We start from the raw sequence: 15,447 nt of genomic DNA on the forward strand, positions 1-15,447 counted from the left end.
CTGGGGCCCTACATCTTCCCTACATTGTTTGCTCAAATAAATATAAAGTGGTTAGGCACTGTAGTATTAATTATATAAAAAAAAAAATCAATACCATATTAAACCACCATTTTGGATAGGCATTACAACTACTGATTAGTGCCTCCAGTAACATAAAATTAAACACTTAACAGTACCCGGAAGCATTCACAAAGGTCCCATACAGAAAAGACACTAACATGTTTTTCCTTGAGTGCAACGTTGATATTTACCTCATTGCACGCTTTCATCCTCTATTTGGGCCCTATAAGGGCTAATACCGATTGGTGTTGAAAAGCAATGCTAGTTGTAAGAATATACATATCCTTTTACTTTGTCTTGACTTTAAGGGGCATATTCAAATAGTATTCGCGGCCGCGACTACGCCATTACGGTACCACAACATCGCAAATTTCTGTGCACAGCCCTATGGAGTGCGCACAGAAATCCGCAATGTTGTGGTACCGGGACCCGTGCAGCCGCAAATTCTAATTGATTATGCACCTAAGCATTATAAGTGCATTCACTAATGTGTCTTAAAGTGTCCTTGAAGCAAAGTGTATTGGGTACTCACATAAGCGTTCCCATAGAGCTCCATTGTATTTTACAGATCATTAACACTTTGGATGCTGCAGGGAACATTGCAATTGATGCAAAGTGAAATAGTAAGCATATCAGAAAGTATGTCTACAGGTTTATGCGCTTAGATGTTTTGGACCATCAACATCAAAAGCTGTGCGTTAAAATCAATGCTTCTGTGCCGAGGTCTTAGCCAGAGCTGTAACTAGGGTGGTGCGGGCGGTGCCGTCGCCCAGGGCGCAAGCCCCAAATGGGCGCAGCAGCCGCCCGCTACCTAGCTCTTTTGTCAGTGAAAAGAAAAGCCTTTGACTTCCGCAGTGGAACGCATGTGCGTTCCATAGACAGGAAGCTCGGCATTTGGAACACACGCACATGCGTTCCACTGCAGAAGTTAAAGGCACATCGCCGTATAGGACGGTAAATAACATTGTTTTTTGTTCTCTGTCAAATTCACGCCGTCTTCCTTTTGTAAAGGCTCATTTTTGGGTGTTTGGTCTTTTTAACAGTACAATTGTGTGCTTCTGACAAATGTACTCCATACTTTTATTCATCGTTGTCCGGCTGAATGGCAAGCATCGCGTGCAGTTCTTCCGCAGTGTAGCCAAGTAAGCTATGGAGATACGTAGCGCTTTCCTTAAGTGTTGTGAATAATGTTGTTATCATAATAGTATCTCAGTCCACGAAGTTCACTTTAGGCTTATTTTTCCTTTTTCCCCAACTCCGTGCAAGCTGAAAATGAATTCATAGTCAGTCTCAGTCTCTCTCTCTCTCAGTCTCTCTCTCTCTCAGTCTCAGACTCTCTCTCAGTCTCTCTCAGTCTCAGTCTCTCTCTCTCTCTCAGTCTCTCTCTCTCAGTCTCTCTCTCTCAGTCTCAGTCTCTCTCTCCTGTTTTTAATAAAAAAAAAATATTTAATCTTAATTATATCCTTTATAGGGGCCCTTGAAAATAAGCTCTAAAAATAAGCTCTAACAGGCTTTGTTTGTTATCCTATAGTAATGCTTCCTGCCCCATTGGGGCTTACAGTCCAAATTCCCTAACAGACAGACACATTCTTATGTGAGTATTAAGTGCATGAGATATTAGAATACCTTTCGCTATATATTTTTTGCATGCTTTAAATGGTCATTAGGGCAGAGAGCCGGTTGTTAATTTATTTCAATCCCACCACTGTGTGTATGTATATATATATATATATATATATATATATATATATATATATATATATATATATACACATACACATATACAGTGTCGGACTGGGGCATGAAGGGCGCACCAGGGGACAGCAACGCTAGGGGCCCACCAGAGGGGGTGTGGGCAACCATCAAAGAGGCGAAACCAGACACTAGAGGGGGAGTGGTCAGCCCACAAAGGACAGCTAGCACAATAGTGTAGTATATAAAGAAAAGAATGCAGTGTGTATAAAGAGTACAGTCTTGATCTGCACCTTAGATTGGGCAGAACAGTCACCAAAAATCGGGATTATCCCACTAGACCAGGCTTGACTAACCTGTGGCACTCCAGGTGTTGTGAAACTACAAGACTCAGCATGCTTTACCAATATATAGCAGCCTATTGCTGGAAGGGTATGCTGGGACTTGTAGTTTCACAAAACCTGGAGTGCTACAGGTTAGCCAAGCCTGCACTAGACTCAGAACATTTGACAGACTGTCCTACCTGTTCTTGTCACCACCTGTGGCTGCTGGTTTCTTTAGCTGCGGCTTGTCTGGATCCTGGAATGTTGAGGGGTCCTATTTGTAAAAAATAATGGGTACATTTAGAAAATTCCAACCAGCCCCGGCGTTAAATCAATAGGACCCACATTTAATACTTAGGACTTCCTCCAGCCCCAACATAAACGTAATAGTATTCCCATTTAATAAACCTATTTCCCTCCCAACAGACAGCCCCTGCAATAAATTAATCACATTTACATATAATAAATATACCTATTTCCTGCAACCGTCACTGCCATTAAATAATTCATATTCACATTTAATAAATATGCCTCATGCTCCTCAAACTGAGCCCCACATTCAATTAATAGCGCCCAAACCACCCCATCTTAAATTAATAGTCCCCACTATAAAATTAAATTGCCCCATCTTCACCCTACAAAGAAAATAGCACCCATTATTTAGCCACCACCTACCACACACACATTACATTGCCACAAGCCCGTTGTGCCATCACACACACATTACTGCGCCCCTTCATCACCATGATGTGCCTCCTTATAATCACACTGCACCCTCCATGCTGCTTTTGCTCCACCCTTCTCCTGGCTCCCCTTCACACACTGCCATACTGTCTGTGCTCCCCCTTCACTCTGCCATGCTCCCCCTTTACTCTGCCATGCTCCTCTTTCTGTTCCATGCTCCCCCTTCTCTGTTCCATGCTCCCCCTTCTCTGTTCCATGCTCCCCCTTCTCTGTTCCATGCTCCCCCTTCTCTGTTCCATACTCCTATTTCTGTTCCATGCTCCCCCTTCTCTGTTCCATGTTCCCCCTTCTCTGTTCCATGCTCCCCCTTCTCTGTTCCATGCTCCCCCTTCTCTGTTCCATGCTCCCCCTTCTCCGTTCCATACTCCTATTTCTGTTCCATGCTCCCCCTTCTCTGTTCCATGTTCCCCCTTCTCTGTTCCATACTCCTATTTCTGTTCCATGCTCCCCTATCACTTACCTTTTCTATCTGCTTCTTCCTTTTCTTCTCCTCTGTCTTGCCGGCGCTCCTCACTGAACGTCGGGCGTGATGACGTCACGCCCGGCATTCAGTGCGAACGGAGCCGGCGCTGCGGTCACGTGAGTTTTTTTTGTTTTTTTTTTTACTATTAAAGTTTCTAGCTCCCCCCACCAACGAAGAGGGGAGCGATTCAGGGTCGGGGCCTACCGGTGGATAGTCCGGTCCACCGGCGGGCCAGTCCGACCCTGTATATATATATATATATATATATATATATATATATTTGCAAATATGTGTAACAGAATTCTTTCAGTAAAGTGCTAGCCACACCCACACACTAGGTTGGCCACACCCACTTGTCGAATGCCACTCCCACATAGATGTCTCGCCCAGGGCACTAAAATGTCTAGTTACGGCACTGGTCTTAGCTGCCACTTTAAGCACAATGGAAGGAAAAAAAATGCCTCCCATTATAAAATATCTACTTAAACTTCTATATGCAGAAGGAGCTGGATTTGATCAGGAGATCGGTGACATCTAAAGCATGACAACGTAAGGAATGTGTGCTGGAACTCCACCAAACTCTCCTACATAGTGAATGTGATTGTGCCATGTACGATGCACAATGTCCTTAACCCATGCTTCAGCTGTATTATGAATTTGCTGCGAGCTGAAATTCAGCGAGTAAATTACCGTAGGAACGGTTTTTACGCGCAATATTACCGTATTAACGGTAATAGTTTTAGAGCGCGAGTTTTTCGGCGGTCCGGACGAACAATTGAATACCCCCCATAGTCTGCTAAAACAGTTTGCATTTTTTGTTTTAGAGGTCTTTCAAGATTTATTGGATGAGATTCGATTGCTAGCAATGGACATCACTCTACGTACATTGCTGGCAATTAAGGTAGAAAAGCTCATTATCCCTTACACCTATAGGGGGTGCGAGGAGAAATGAGCAGAGATTTCTCTCCCATATGCACCGCAAGGTGTCTTGTGGCTTTTCAAAAGACACCTCACGGCTAACGGAGGAGTCAGGACTGCTTCTCCCATGAGGATAGGTGAAATCCCAATTTTAGGTGGCACTACCTAAAAAAAAAGACAGCAGAGATATGGTTCTTACATCTCCTCTTGGTCTCTAATTTAACTCAACCTACCACCTCCAACACAATTCGACCGGTGTGCACTGCATCAGTTGATTGCAAGGAGTGCAGGGTGACATGAGTTAGCAGAAGGGGGCAGGAATCAGTTACATTTAGTCCAACAAGACAACAGCAATTGTTTTGAGCAATACTATGATCACCAAATGGTGTAGCAATAAGTATATTTCTTCTGTGTATATATGTGACATAATATACTGTATATGGCAATATGAATTGTATCCAAGTTGTGTCAGCACATACAATTGTATTTAATTGTTCAGTCTATAAATGTACAATAGGACACAAATCTTGAATTTGTCATAGGCACTGCAAAAATAATATTTACTACACAGCAAACAGTATTTAAAACAACTTATGGAAATAACATTTGCAAATAAAGTAAAAACATTTTATTTTAAGTCATCAAGATCACTATTAAAATAAAGGCACAGATGTTTTTTTTAATCAATTGAAGGAATAGATTACATTGCAATAGAGGGAATGCTTACAAATCATTTACATGCTCATCTCAAACACACATTATTTTCCTGAATGCTGTAAATATATACAATTGTGTATAGACCATACAAATTAATTACTTAACTTGAAATCAATATATGAATACTAATATGTCTGGGAATATTTGCTTAAATGTTACACATTTATAATACTAAGAATTCTACAAGGTTCCAAGACAATTTGTTAGTAGGCGGCCTAGTCAAAGCAGAAGGACATTACTTAATATAACTTCAACAACGGAATCAATATGGCAGCTTACTCTATTGTAATGCAGTGCATATTTTGCCAATATTGAAAAAATAATAAATATAAATAATAAGAAACTATTTATAACGGTTGGCTGGATCAATGTATGTGGTGCAAATTTTAATGCTCGGATTGACTACAGGTTATTTAATTTCTGAGAACTTTATAATTTACTGAAACATGCACATTACTGTGAAAAAAATATGACACCCAGTGGCGCACACAGGGGGGGTTTCTGAGTCTCTAGAAACCCCCCCTGCGCTAACTAAGTGGCCACTGTCCTATACAGCAGCCGCGGCGCTGTCAAAGAAGCGTCCGCGGCGGTGCTGTATTGTATACAGCACCGCCGCAGACGCTTCTTAGACAGCGCCGCGGCTGCTGTATAGGACAGCGCTGGCGAAACGGAGCTGCTGCGCATGCGCAGCAGCTCTCTCTGGGTTGTTGTTTTTTTTGGGGGGGGGGGGACGGGGACGGCGGGGGGAAACCCCCCCCCCCCCCGACAATCCTCCGTGCGCCGCTGACACCGGCACACCAGTTAAGTGAGCCTACAAAATGTGTTCCAGTAATGGGCAAAGGAACTTTATATATTTAACAACCCAAAGCCATGGATGCCTATTTGTAAACGGTTTATCCTTATATATAATGTATCTAGAATTGCTTTGTCATCAACATAGAACTCTAAGGTGATCACTCAACAAGCTTATAAGTACACACTTGCTTGCACATAATTTGGATTAGCCAGTTCTCAACTCCATGGCTCCGTGTGTAGGAGGGAACTGCATTTACAAGATGCTATCCAACAGCTGTTGTGTGGGGGAAGAAACCTTTTAGTAGGCAGAATATGACCGAGAATAAAAATAAAATGAAAATCACACCAACTTGTAACCAATTTATTATAATGGAATGTCTCTTTGGACAAACATTATTAATGATCAACAAATCACTTAAGCATCAGATATTTATTTACATTTTGCTACACTGATAATTAAAAATGTAAAAGCAGAACCATCTGTGTGTGAATAATTTTAGACAAGCAGAGAAAGAGACAGCTGTGCATTACTGAAGAACAATGGTGGGCAACTTATGGTCTGTGGGGCGCCAGCGAGACTTCATCTGTGGCACCCAGTTCTGTGCTCCACTCTGACTTACTCTCTGCTTTTTTATAAAGCAGATAATAAGACTGACCCTCCCTTTCAGCATTGAGTGGTATGTGGGTATCATGTGGAGTGGTCCGTGTGGAATATCTGGAAGTTTGGGTGGCATGTGCAGACAAATAAGTGACATGTAGGGGGCATGTGTAGTAGAAAGAGCGAGGAGGTCAGAGTGAAATGTGCAATCTGAGGGAATGTGGATATTTTATGGCACATATCCACATTACCTCTATATGCAAAATGCTGTGCACCTAAATTTCACTTGACTTGAAAATGAAGTAGAGCATTTAGGAGCAGAACATTTTGCTTATGTACCCACTAAAAAAAAAAATTCTGAGGCTCCAATATGGAACTTCTGTTGACACTACATCAACATTCAGCTCCCTTCAACTACACAGTAACCACAACGTATATGGAGACTATCATTTTATAGACATAGTTGATCTTTATGTCCATATCCACTGACATTTTGTTTCATGCTCTGGCCAGACCTAAACGCTGCTTGCAGTGAGCATAGTGCATAAACAACATAAAATTAAAAACTCTTTTTTTTTCGATTACTATATAGTACAAACTTACCTCCATACATGACCTCTTCCTCTCAAAAAACCTCAACCTTCTGGCAATAACAGAAACATGGCTCAGGCAATAAGACACTGCCTCACCTGCAGCCCTTTCACATGGTGGCCACCATCTCACCCACACCTCCAGATCTGAAAGCAGACAATTAGGTGGGGTTGGACTACTTCTATCCCCACAGTGCACATTCACAGTTCTACCAAATGTCCCATCACTCGTGTTCACATCTCTTGAAGTACATGCTATTCACATTTTTAATCCTTTCTCTCTACGTGTTGCAGTTATCTATCGCGCCCCCTGGAGCACACCAACAATTTATTGAGGATTTCTCTGCATGGCTCCCTCACTTCTTATCTTCAGACATCCCCACACTCATCTTGGGTGATTTCAACATCCCCATTGATAACCCACCTTCCAAAGCTGCTTCCAAACTACTCTCTCTAGCCTCATTTGACCTCTCCCAGTGGATTGAATTATCTACTCATCAGGATGGCCATTGCCTTGATCTTGTTTTCTCTAGACTATGTTCAGTTTCTAATTTCCTTAACACACCCTTCCCCCTCTCAGATCATCACCTTATCAGCTACACGCTCACCCCCCAATGCTCTAACCTCTTTACTGTCTAACTCTGCCAAGCCTCCTCATACCCGCTGAAATCTTAACTCTATTAATCTTCAACAATTTTCCATCTCTATCCAGCACCTTCTCTCCCCTATCTCTACATTCTCCTCCCCTAAGACGGTAGTACTTCAATTTCACCAAACCTTAGCAACAGCCCTTGATCAAGTGGCTCCAGCGACTCTTCAGACTACACGTCGACTTTAATGTCAGCCGTGGCACAATACAGCAACGTCACAATACAGTAAAGCAGAACGTCACTGGCGTAAATCTCGTACCTCTAATGACTTCTTCCCATATACTTCTAACTACCGCTCCTATTGAAATGGTCTGGACACTGCAAAACAAACATACTTCCAATCTCTTATCTATACTCAGGCTTCTAACCCCAATGCCTTTTTAAACATTGAAACCTCTTCTTAATCCTCCAACTCCAAACCCTCCGTCTACTATCAGTGCCCAGGATCTTGCTTCCTACTTCAAGGACAAGATTAATAAGATCAGACTAGAAATGGTATCCTCTTCCTCGACAAGCAATCCGCTCAATTCCTTTCCACCACCCTCTGACACCCTCTCTTCATTTGAAGAGGAAATTTCTACTCTCTTCTTATCTTCCTACTCTACCTCCTGTCCTCTTGATCCTGTTTCCACGCAAATTGGTAGATCCCTGTCTCCTGTGCTCATTTCACCTCTAACTAAAATCTGTAATCTCTCACTCTCTACTGGCATTCCATCACTATTCAAGCACGCAGTGATTACCCCTATTCTGAAAAAAACAAGATTCCGACCCAAACTCTCTCTCAAATTACCGTCCCATCTCTCAGCTCCCGCGCCCCTCCAAGCGTCTAGAGAGACTTGCCTACACTTGCCTCACAGGCTTCCTTTCCGCAAACAACCTGTTGGATCCTCTTCAGTCTGGCTTTCGTTCTCAACACTCCACAGAGACTGCATTGACTACAGTTGTCAATGATCTGATCACTGCTAAAACTAAATGCCATTACTCTCTCCTAGTTCCCCTGGATCTCTCTGCTGCATTTGACACCGTTGACCACTCTCTTCTCATACAAACACTGCAATCCCTAGGTCTTCAAGACACTGTCCTATCCTGGTTCTCATCCTACCTTCCAAATCGCTCTTTCACTGTTAATTTCTCTGGGGCCAACTCTGCTCCGCTTCCTTTATCAGTTCGAGTACCGTGAGGCTCAATGCTAGGTTCTCTGCTGTTCTCTATCTATACTGCTTCTCTTGGAAATCTAATAAGTTCCTTTAGATTTCAGCATCATCTCTATGCGGATGATACCCAAATTTATCTATCCTCTCCTGATCTCTCGACATCTGTGTTGCCCCGTGTAACTGACTGTCTTTCTGGCATTTCATCTTGGATGTCCTCTCGCCATCTCAAGCTCAATCTTTCTAAAACAGAGTTAATAATATTCCCACACACCAACAAGAGCATACCTGACATTTCTATCTCTGTTGATAACATGACCTTAAACCCCACCTCTAAAGCTCGCTGCATAGGTGTGATCTTTGACTCAGAACTATCCTTTGTTTCTCACATTGACTCTATATCTAAATCATGTTATGTACATCTAAAAAACATTTGCAGAATATGCACATATCTTACACAAGACACTGCAAAAACCTTAATTCATGCACTTATCTCTCACATTGACTATTGCAATTCCCTCCTTACTGGTCTTTCCCAAAACAGACTCAAACCCCTACAATCTATTTTGCATGCAGTGGAAAGATTGATTTTCCATGCAAATCGTTATTCCTCTGCTGAATCACTCTGTATGTCTCTACACTGGTTGCCTGTTTTCTACCGAATCCAATATAAAATACTTTTACTAACCTACAAGGCCATCAACAAAGCTGTACCAACATACATCTCCTCTTTTGTCTCAAAATATCTCCCAACTCGGCAACTCCGTTCTGCACAAGATCTGCGCCTCTCATCCACCCTCGTTACATCCTCCCATTCCCTGTTACAGGCCTTTTTTTCGGGCTGCAACCACTCTATGGAATTCACTCCCTCGGACAATAAGACTCTCCTCTGGTCTACAAACTTTCAAGTGTTCTCTGAAAACCTACCTCTTCAGACAAGCTTATAATATTCCTCAACCACCCTCTTAACCTCACCAGATTACCCTATTACCACCCTTTACACAATTTTACACAAGACAACTACCCCCTGACCAACATTGTTGTGTGACGGGATCATTTAGTTTACAAATAACTTTTACCTTTTCAGTCTTGCTGGGCCGAAATGCAAAATGTAGACTTAACCTCATGTATCAAACTCCCATTGTCCCATAGATTGTAAGCTTGCGAGCAGGGCCCTCTCACCTCTTTGTCTGTTTTACCCAGCTTGTTTCTTACTGTATTTGTCCCCAATTGTAAAGCGCTACGGAATATGCTGGCACTATATAAATAAATGATGATGATGATGATAGTAGGCACTATGTTGTAAAACAAAAACAAACATCATAGGAATTGGTGGCAAGTACACTATCTCCAGATAACTAACTCAGACAAGGTGATTGCATTTGGGGAAATAAGTGTGAAAAGCAGAAATATATTTTCACTGTGAAAAGTCGTCAGGTATGATATAGTACCAAAGCACACCATGCTGCAAATAGATTTAAGCCCACATCAGGTAAACGCATCTATGATCTAGTGAATATTTTTTAGGTCTCTCCACAGAATCACATGTAGTTAGCAACATGCAGATATTTTAGAATGAATCAGACAATTATTCGAACACATGTGCTCCAAAAAATAGAATTAGAAAACATCTACTGTTGGAGGCCCTTGCAGACCTAGGTGGAGAATTGCTGTCCCGAAAAAACCCACATAGCCATCTCTTTTGAAGGTCTTACAGACGAGTGTTTGGCTACAATTTGCTCAAGCTGCACTATGAAAGGAATGCAATGGCAACACATCTCGCTAAAAATACCATACACATCCTGATCATTGAGCCCAATAACTGCATTCTCTGTTTTCCAGTTTTGCTATGAACCACGATTTCTGCTGCTATTCGTCTGAACAGCAGAGGTTTCTAGAGAATGGGTTCAATGCCCCTCATACATTACCAGAGTGCTTTTTGCTGTTGGTATTTCATGTATAACATGGTGTGAGAAAATTCTGAGATAACACTTGCCTAAATGAACACTAAGGCGGCGATTCAATCAGCCGCAATGTTCCTGAGAACATAGCGGTTTCACATTTTTACCATTAGCACGGTAAAAATATCCGCTCATTTTTGCTCGCAGCTCTATGGGGAGCAAACAAAAATGAGTGAGTATTTCACTAAAAAAAATACACGCAAGGTGTCTATAAAGCCGTTCCGGAGACAAATCGCCTGTATGTTTGTCTAATTAAATATCCCCCTAAGGGTTTTTTGTTTATTGGTGGTAGTAACATTACAACTATTTGAGAAATAAAATGCCTTTAGAATAGGGTTTCTATAATTATGATATCCATGTAACCTGAAGTTTGTTCTATAGTCCCTTTGAGTGCTATAGTATAACAGTTACAGTGCTTAAATGCCACTAATTTGGTGATCAGTTTATCACAATTTCCCCCTTCATGTATGCCAGCCAGTCATCTTCTGAGATTATTAAAAATCATGCAATTAATATACTTTATTAGAGCAGTATTAATAGTCCCTACTATTTTGAGGTTCCTCAGAAGCATGAAGCATGAATTTGGGAAATTAAGCAGTGTATTTCTAATGGGAACATTCAGGACTGTTCTGGTAAGATTAAGGGGTATATTTACTAAACTGCGGATTTGAAAAAGTGGAGATGTTGCCTATAGCAACCAGATTCCAGTTGTCATTTATTTAGTACATTCTACAAAATGACAGCTAGAATCTGATTGGTTGCTATAGGCAACATCTCCACTTTTTCAAACCCGCAGTTTAGCAAATCCAGCCCCAAGACTTAAAAGTGTACGTCTACCACTTTCATACTGCCGCCCCTGCAATATCCCGGGTTTTTGAAGCCGGGTTTTTGCAGGGTCTCGGAGCGTCCCAGCTCAGAAACACCATTCATACTGCACCTCGGACCCGGGAATTTCCCGGGTTGACCCCATTCATACTGCACAAGTCTGTGGGAGTCATCACCAGAGCAGTTTTCATTGGCTGAAAAACGGTGATGTCATTGAAAGGTGACTGGTTTGTTGACGCATAAAGATGATGCTAAAGTGGGTGGTGATTGTTTACCACATTACTTTTCATCATGGCCGACGACTCACTTTTGTGTAGCCCAGAGTTCATGTTTACTAGTATTTTTTAGATGTTTTATGCAGCAAATGAGAGTTTGCTGCAGCTGCTGACACTGTGAACTCTTGCACAGTCCCAGTTCAGGAGGAGGAAGGCGAAGTTTATGGCACAACAGAAGAAAACTCTGTGTCTGTATATGCGCAGGAGGAGAGCGTTTCTCAGGGCCAGCATTGCCTCAATTTTGAGATTCAGTGCTGCCAGTAACCGAACCATGCGTGCCAGAGAGCGTAGCCACGGAGAAGCTTTCTGGTCTACTGTGGAAGCGCTTGAGGAACAGCAGTGGATGCAACACTTCAGAATGTCACGTGGGACATTTAACTATGTGTTGGACCTTATTACCCCAGCACTTTCCAGGAAGGCCACTTACTTTGGGAAACCTATTCCACCATGTAGGCGCCTTTCTATTGTGTTGTGGTGGTATGCTACCCCTGGAGAATACCGGACAATCTCCTGCTTGTTTGGAGTGGGGATACCCACGGTGTGCACTCTAGTGCATGAAGTCACCACGGCATTGCTGGAAGCCCTGTATCATCGCTTCATCTCCTAACCGCAAGGTCAGCGCCTGGATGATACAATTGCAGGATTCCTGAAGCGTGGGTTTCCACAGTGTGCTGGAGCCATAGACGGGACACACATCCCCATCAATGCCCCCACAGACAACCATGCGGATTACTACAACCGCAAAGGCTGGCATTCTATCATTCTGCAGGCTGTGGTTGACCACAACTATTGGTAAGCATTTTTTATGGGTTTTTTTTATGTGACTGTGCCATGTGTAATGCGTATTGTAAAACATATTTATATATGTTTTTTTTTATGTTAGTTTCACAGATGTTTTCATTGGGTGGCCTGGACGTTCCCATGACGCCAGAGTTCTAGCAAATTCGGACCTTTACCAAATTGCTGAGGAAAGACAAGATGGCTGGCTGTTCCCTAGAGAGGTAAATATCGGTGTAATGTTGTATGATGTTTTTGTAATTGAAGCTTATATACTATTGTTTGCTATCAATATTGTATGTATTTACTGCCCCTTTTTATATATAGATGTACCACTTGCAAAATGCATTTTCACCATATAGTACCAAGTGTACTGCGTTATGTGACCATTATTTTTAACATGGTGACGTGAAACTGCATGTTTTTATTTACAGAAATCTACGTTTGTTGATGGTGTGGAGATACCGGTACACATCATTGGGGATGCTGCTTACCCTTTGAGGCGCTGGCTGATGAAGAGGTTCACTCAGCAACATCACCTGTCTCAGGAACAGATCCGGTTTACACATACACTCAGCTCTGCTCGAATGGTGGTGGAAAATGCTTTTGGGCGCTTGAAAGGACGTTGTCGCTGTCTATTGAAGCGCATTGACATTGACACCAAGCTTGTGCCCCACGTGGTTGCTGCTTGCTGTATTTTACATAACATTTGTGAAATTCAAAAAGACCAATTTCTACCTGAGTGGAATGTGCAGGAATCTGAAATGCCAGTGTTGTCAGTGGACTCCAGTACTTTTGAAGGAGAGCACACTAATACCTCTGCTGAACTTATTAGGACCACCCTCACTGCCAATTTGACCTCACTTGTTTGAATGTACCACACAAATGTAAAAATAAAAAATATATGTTTATTTCACATAATGTATTTTGTTTTGTATATATTTCCTCATATGTCTCTTCAAAACAAAATATGAAATGACACAATATAAAAGTGCTTACTTGCATGTAGAAAAAAATAAAATATATACATAAGTAGTAAACCCAAGACACAAATGTGCCCAAACAGTAAGTGCAAATTTGCTTTTCAGGTTATATATATATATGAGAAGCTAACGGTGTGATTCCAGATCACACGTAACGTACATGATAACAATTAACAGTGAAACATTTGACCATAAAACATGATTATTGCAATTGCCTATATTGTGGCATTTCTGGTGGTGGAGTGGTTTGTAGTGGATAACAAAGTGGATAACCGGTGGGTATTCTATGTTGGGGTTACCCATAGGTTGAGCATGTTGTGTATTCTGTACCGGGTTTGGAGGGTTATTGTTGCCTAACATGGGTTGCTGGTACATAGGATAATGTCCGTCATAATAGTAAGGACTTGGAGGAGGTGCCTGCACACGTGAGAGGAATCTGTCCATGAATCCCATAATACACTCACGATTTTCGAGTAACACGCGTTCCTGCATGTTCATGATTTGCATGAGGAAAGAGTCCTGCAGTTCCCGCTCATTGTCCATGAATCGCTGCAGTTGTGTATTCTCGTGTTCCCTCATGGTGCTGTCCATCTCCCGCAGTTGATCCATCATAACAGTTGTCATTGTTTTAGTTGCTTGGTCCATTTTGTTGGGCCTTTTGCGTTTTTTTGGAACGTTGTAAACTGTACGTAGAAAAAACACAGTAAAACATACATTAGAATATATAATGTGGCAGAACAAAAAAGCAGTGTTGTAAGCTGATATGTGCTTGAGGCCTCCTCCCTCTTGCTCAGTAGTTTTCCACTGCAACATATGCATGTTAATGTTTTAATACTTTGGAGTGTATTATATTTGTCTTTTGGGCTTTTTGTTGATATAGTTCTCTTTTTAAAGTTATGTAGAAACATTGGTGTTTGGTTTGCATTTATGTTGATATACTTCTCTTTTTTTGACAGTTATGTTCAAACATTTGTAGATATATTTATTGGTATTTGGCTTGCATTTCGGTTGATATAGTTCTCTGTTTTTGGGACTTTTGTTTATACAGTTCTTTTTTTTTTTCAATTATGTAGATATATATGTATGTATATATGGTTGGTTATTATGTGAGATTATTAAAGATACTTACTGTTGGAGCGTAAACTGGGACCTGGCGTAGACTTTGACACCGGCACTGGTTCTGGCTGCGTTTCTTGCGAAGTCTCTGTAACGACTTGCGCAGCAGGGAATGGCTGTGAATCGTTCAATTCCTCCCAAGACATGTTGGTGTCATCTGTTGTGGCAGAGCACTCCAGTTCTGGGGTGTCTTCAATAGAATCTTCTATTATTACCGTTGCGGCCTCGCTTGTCTGTGTGCTCTCTGGTGGTGTTGGTATAGCCGCATCCACATTGCTAGAAGATGACAGTGCAATTGGATTTGTCAGAAGAGAATGTCCAAAGACCATATTGCACTGGTCATAAAAGGGCCAGTCCATTTTTTCAGCGCCACTTTTGCGCCTGTTGTGGTTATGGACTTTAGTGTACTGCTTCTTCAGGGACTTCAATTTGTTCAGGACTTGTTGCTGTGTCCTCTTTATGCCACGTTGAGTGAGTATTTTGGCGATGTTGTAGTACACTGTGGCATCCTTCACAGTCCCAGTCACTTGCCTTCTAATTTCTTCCTCCCCTCTGACATTCAGCAGCTCACGCACCTCTTCCTCCATCCAGTGTGTCATTATTGCTGTAAATAAACACTGTTTTTGCAAACTAATAAAATCAATTTTCTCCCTAAAAAACGTTTCTGCTTCAGCTTTATGTTCAGTACACCATCCACCATCTCTCCTAAAAAGCTTCTACAATGTTCCACGGGCTTCCAACGATGACATCATCCTCCAGAGACAGGCAGACAGCCAATCAGCATGTTTTCTGTGCAACCCGGGTTGAAA

At 41.9% G+C, this 15,447-nt stretch overlaps 1 protein-coding gene and 1 long non-coding RNA gene across 6 annotated transcripts in view; one reads left to right on the forward strand and one right to left on the reverse strand.

The window, feature by feature from the left end:
- Nucleotides 1-15,447, reverse strand: part of ARID1B (AT-rich interaction domain 1B) — an 835,793-nt gene that overhangs the window by 395,851 nt on the left and 424,495 nt on the right. The gene's annotated exons all lie outside the window — the stretch shown is intronic.
- Nucleotides 12,487-13,112, forward strand: LOC142144479 (uncharacterized). The gene is made up of 3 exons (XR_012689721.1): nucleotides 12,487-12,554; nucleotides 12,646-12,763; nucleotides 12,974-13,112. It is a non-coding gene; the product is annotated as an uncharacterized LOC142144479 (long non-coding RNA).

Source organism: Mixophyes fleayi, chromosome 3, assembly GCF_038048845.1.
Source record: "Mixophyes fleayi isolate aMixFle1 chromosome 3, aMixFle1.hap1, whole genome shotgun sequence".
Taxonomy (NCBI): Eukaryota; Metazoa; Chordata; class Amphibia; order Anura; family Limnodynastidae; genus Mixophyes; species Mixophyes fleayi.